Consider the following 5793-nt stretch of genomic DNA (forward strand, 5'->3'; position numbering starts at 1 on the left):
CGGCAAATCTAAGCCAAATCTCCGCCTGTCCACTGCAGCTGACTGCTCTTGATATATTGAATACACATTCGTATTCACTTCACCGGCGAAGGACTCAAAAAAAAAAAAAAAAAAAAATGTGTAAAAAAAGTATCTCAAAAATCCAAATAAGAGAGCGAAGTAACTGTGTGCTTTTTATTTATTTATATTGAAATTAAGTTGCACTCGGCTGTGGAAATTGTTGCGGCTGCCTTGCCGGCAAACGGTCATTCATGTTAACCCTTGTAGTTAGTTGGGTTTGTTTTTTTTTTTTTTTCTTATTTCGCTGGCCTTCTTTCTCTTAACTGCTTTTATATATTTTTGGACCTGCTTTCATGGACCAGCAAGCCAGCATTCAGCCCGGATTTGTTTGGATGCGGGAAATTTGAATGTGAAAAATGGTGTGCCCCGCATCCGCAAACTCCATTTCCACCATTTGCCTTTAATTTATGGCCTCCACTGCGTTCGCTTGTGTAAATTGCTTTGTGGTCTCCCCGTTTGCAATTCATTGAGAGTTGATGATTTCAGCTTCTTACCCGGCTATCTGGTTGAAATTTAAAAATTTAATGAGCTACCCAGTTGTGCGGGCTGAAGTTGCGAATTTAAGTGAGCCTTGGATGTATATTAAATGGTTGATTGTGCTGCAGGCACTTTTGGGAATTGGAATTAATAAATATTCATTTGATTTGTAATTGAAGTTCACAAAAATACTTAATATTTTAGTAGCATCACAGGAAAGGCCTTACATTCATAACTCATACGCAGTGTTGGCCAGCACTTGTGAATATATTAAATATTGCTAATCAACTCCGAAGTCTTTGAATTTTTTCGTAGAAACTTAGCATAATGTACATAAACTAACATTACATTTTGTTACCCCAATGATTCTTCTTCCAGCTAATGGAGATTCGTTCTAACTCCATCCATTCCCTGCCTCATACATATATGCATATATATGGTATGGAAAATTATCCTTGGGCATGCCAGGTGTACGGGTGTGCTGGTGTGTGGGCTAATCTCGCCTTTCGGGGCCGCTAGTGTTCCAGTTTCCTGAGCTAATGGTGGCACTGACCCATTTTGACCAGACATTTGGGACCTGTCCGTCACTCCCCGAGGTGCGTCTGTGTTTGCCCTTGCCTGTTATGTAAGGCAGCTTAGTTATTTGCCCAGTTCTGCGCTGTTACCTCTATGTATGCATAATAAAAGTTTTACGACAGCTAGAAATTGTCGCACTCCAGTTAATTTGGTGAGTCTGTAAGGACGTGGCCATAGCAATCATTGGCGAACACAATATCCTGGCGTCTATATTGTCCTGGGCGTTTAACTTATTAAAAGGCCTTCTATGCCAGCGATTATGTGGCAATCGAAAACATTTGCATTAAACGCTCGCTAATTGGTGTGCTTTTGTCATGGAAATGTGCACTAAAGACCAACTGCCTTGCATATGCACCCCATACACAAGCACACACACACAAACACACACTAACACAAAGGATATTCGCATAAAGTGCAATCAGTGCAAAAAATGAAAGGAGCAGGGAAGGGGAAAAAAGCATGGCATACAAATGGGCGCTGCTCCCGCTGCTTTTCCCGCTTACTGGATGGCTGGCATGAAAGCAATTTCTATAAAAATGCGTTTAACAGCACACAAAGCAACACATTTGCCGCATTTATTGCGATTTCCCGTTAACTCGCGCACACTACACCCTCACACACGCACACTCACACACATAGAACGGAACAGGAACAGGAGCACAATGAGCTCTGCCAACGATCGTCTGGCAGGATATCGCTTAAAATCTCGCTTTTGGTTTCGAGTCCTGCCCGTCGGAGGCTGTTTCTGTGATAAATGGATCGGAAAATGCGCGTAGTTAGCAGCAGCAGCAGCAGGAGTCCTTGTTTGCCGCTCTCCTTTTGTTGGTTCTTTGTACACGGCAAGGACCTCCGCGCAATGAGCTCATTACAATGCCCTACCGATTGGAGTTGCCCCAAAAGGGGCATGCATCTTGAGACACCTGACCATAAAGCCGCAGCACCAGCATGAGTGCGCCGGATTGGCCTGGTATGTGTTGTCCTGGCAAACTAAGGACCCTTGGCTATGTTCGCCTGGCTCCAGAGTTACCGTGCACTGCGGGAACTCCTCGGTTATATTTCAATTATTTCTTATTATTAATATGACTGTCAATATCCTTAATCATACTTTACCAGCTGTTCATCAAGAGTATATCACATATTTCATCATGTGAAAGGATGTTCACTTTGCTTCCTACTTTCGAAAACTAACCAATTTTCTTGCAGTGCATCGGTGTGTCGCCTCATTTGGCACTCCGTTCGAGCGGCAAACGATTACACCTCAGCAGCTAGTGGCTGCGAATTATACGTGTCAAGGATAATTCATATGTACTGTATGGAATCAGCTCTCTTTATCGAGCATCGAGTACCAGGATATGGAGCGTGCTAAGTGACTCCATGATTGACTGGGTGCCGTGGGAATCAGCCAAAATAGTTTCTTTGGCAACTGGCACTTCATCATTTCTAAATTTTTGGCCGTAAACGGAAATGCAGATATTTTCCGCTTTTACGAAGTTTTTCTTTTCCTCCCAACTATTTGTTTGCATAACATTGGTTTATTTTCCATGCCGTTTACTTTCATACCTGCCGCATTGATTCCATTAACTTGTGCATGTGCATATGGCATATAAGTAGGTTCTCTGTGAATTTTCACAACTCATTTCATCAATTTGCACCAGGCCCAGAGCAGCCAAAGTCGAGTCAAATTTGACAAATAGCTGAAGCTCGCCAGTTACCCCCCCACACATCTACATATATGCACAGTATTTTCCACACAAGGTTATAGTTTTTTCTAGTCAAATTCGAGAGTCAGGTACTCGAATATGGCAGCCTGCCAGCACATGCACTTCAAGTTTGCAGCTCCACGCTGTTTGATAAACGATTCAAAATTAACTTTGCCTTGCAATGAGCACCGCCTCACCTCCTTTTTGCCAGGATTCAGCCAGGATCTGGGCGAAAAGTTTCTTTGGCGGCGTTGTGGCTTGGCTTAATCAATTGAATGTGTCAGCAGCACATGAGCTAGCTGGTCTATTGAGAGAGTATCAAATTGATGGAGCACATCCTTGCCAGCCAGTAAATTTTGCGAAATATCTTCATAATTCTTTTCTAAGACATATAAAGTTGGCGTCCATTCGAGCAGATCATCTTGCGGATATTCAAATATATTCAATCAAATTAGATAGGAGACAAATCAGCCATATATCAGTGTTACCTGTGAATGGAAATCTTTGGAGCACACACCACACACACACGCACACATGTTGGCAGCTGAAAAATTTGGCTGTCCAAAAAGTTTGCTAGATTAACTTTTTAGCAAGTTGGCTGCTGCCAGCTTAATGAAATTTTCTTTCATATTTTCTTTTGCGCCAGCAACTTTTACCAATACTGCCCATTTTTTCGAGTGCGCGGTTCGGGATACTTTACTTCTTTGGGTGGAAAAGCCGCTCACATTAATATATTTCGTTATTGACATTTTTATACTCACTTACTAGTTGTGGCGCGGCTTTTGGCAATTGGCAGCTGCATTGTCGTTTCTTAGGGAAATGCCAAAAGTTTTCGCGCCCATAAATTGTCACAAAGTTCTCGGTCACACTTTAACGTTTCGCCCAGTCCAAATCAGTGACTACACTGGGAAAAAAGCATTGGTAATATTTGAGAGATAAGTACGAACTTAATTTTTAAGTATTACGAACAGAACATAAATCTAATCAAGTTTGAAAAGTATGAAAGAGTAAGTATTAAATCCCAATTTGTTAACTTGTATTTTTACTCTAGACATTTTTTTCCGAGTGCATAGTCCTGGGCCAGCTTCTCGATTCGCCCTTGCCTATTTTGATTATGTTTAGTTTAATGTTGTTGGCTGGCAAGTGACCCCGTCACAAGTCACTTAGATGGTCAGAAGGACCAAAAGCTGGCAGATGTTGGGCCTGCTGATGTTGATGTTGTTGGCCAGCTAGCTATTCTATTCGTTTTATTGTTTGCTCAAAATTGTCATCAATAATAATAAAAGTACGACAGCGGAGCAGGGCCAACAATGGGCCAGAATCGGTATCCTTCGGGCCACTTGTGATATATAATAAATGTTGCCGTGTCTGCTGCTACTGGATCTACACGTGGAGCACTCGGTAATCTGGTTGGCAGAAGGGGGGAGAGGGGGCCGTATATTCTATACACCTACCCACTGCCCACAACAACTTCCTAGCCTGTGCCACATCCACTGACCAATGATCTGTTAAGTTGGTAAAGTCTGCCGTGAAAAAGCGGGGCATCAACAACATGACCACGAAGTGAGTAGAATAGATTTCACTACTTTCGCCTTATTTCTTTACAGTGACAAAAATTACTATATATCATGTTTTTAGAACTAACAGATATATGTTAAAAGGATTTTGTTACACATCTTAGATTCAATCAAAATATAATGAAACTTTCTTCTTTAATTGCCATGTTATTACACCATTTTTATTGTATAATTACATATTATCTACCAAGCTCTATCACTGATGTATAAAATCATAATATTATAATTATTAATTTTCCACACAAAATAAATAATCGCTTCTGTGCATAAGTGTATTTGTCATTTATCAGCAGGCCACTGCAATATATCATCTTGATTTAATGCGACCCGAACCCTAATTAAAATCGCTAATTGGTCTAGATGTTTAAAATCAATAATTATTCTGTTGAGTTAAGTTTGGTTTTTTTTTACTGTGCCATATAATGCTGCAATTGCAGTTTCTCTGATAGATTATGTGGGCTCCAGTGGGTGGGTTGGATGGAATGGAATGGTTTGGGTTAGTTTCTCGAAGGAGCTGTGCTGCAAGGTGAGGCATGTTCAATTACTTTGAACAACTTCGAACAGCGGCAAGGCCATGTCTGTGGCAAATGCAAAGTGCTCGAGAACTATGCCACCGCCGGGGGCAATCCACGCCCCATCTCAAGTTTGTTGGCCGACATCGATGATTATAGGAAAAGTTCTTAGTTAGGGGTAGGAGATAATGCGAAGGCTACACAGAAACGAAAACTATCACTTAATGAAGTCAAATAGTTGTTTAAGGCGGTACTATTTATTTACCAGAAAATTCACGTCTTTAGTTTATTAAACCAAATTTGTTATCCTGCAGGAAGCGGTAAACAAGTCAGCACTTCATGCCAAAAGAACACCATTTATTATATTATTTTTTTTACCCAAAAATTGTGTACAAATTGTATTTCACGCCATTTCGTATTTGATTTCATTTGAAATTTGCTTTTTTTAAAGCATTTCCATGCGCTCAATTTGTTGGCCTTCGCTTTTTGCCATTTTATAGAGAAATGTATTGTCTGTATGCTCGTTTTTAATGAGTTTTATTTTTCCTTTTCGAAAATTAGTCCGTCCTCTTAGCCTTGACCAGAATAACTTACGCCACTGCATTTGAATGTCGTAGCTTTCCCACAAATGAGTTTTCCATTTCCTCGTTGCGGTTAACTGCACTTCTTAGAAATTTCAGTCGCAGTTGTTATGTGCGATTCAAATTGATTTCGAGAGCCTTGAGAGTTGACGAGTTTTAGTTTATTCCAATTGCGTTCGCTCTTAAGAAAACTTTCGAGGGGCAGACTTTAAGAACCAAATGCTTTGGCCCCGCGATTCTTTCTCCACTGATAAGGATGGGCAAAAAGAGCTGGGAAATTCCATTAACGTCAGTGCAAAGCGACCGTCCA

The 5793-nt window shown here is 40.9% G+C and overlaps 1 long non-coding RNA gene across 1 annotated transcript; it reads right to left on the minus strand.

Moving 5' to 3' along the window:
* Positions 1-233: 233 nt before the first annotated feature.
* Positions 234-3808, minus strand: lncRNA:CR44350 (long non-coding RNA:CR44350). Its single transcript, NR_125235.1, has one exon. It is a non-coding gene; the product is annotated as a long non-coding RNA:CR44350 (long non-coding RNA).
* Between the last annotated feature and the right edge of the window lie 1985 nt (positions 3809-5793).

Source organism: Drosophila melanogaster, chromosome 3R (genome assembly GCF_000001215.4).
Source record: "Drosophila melanogaster chromosome 3R".
In the NCBI taxonomy this organism is placed as follows: Eukaryota; Metazoa; Arthropoda; class Insecta; order Diptera; family Drosophilidae; genus Drosophila; species Drosophila melanogaster.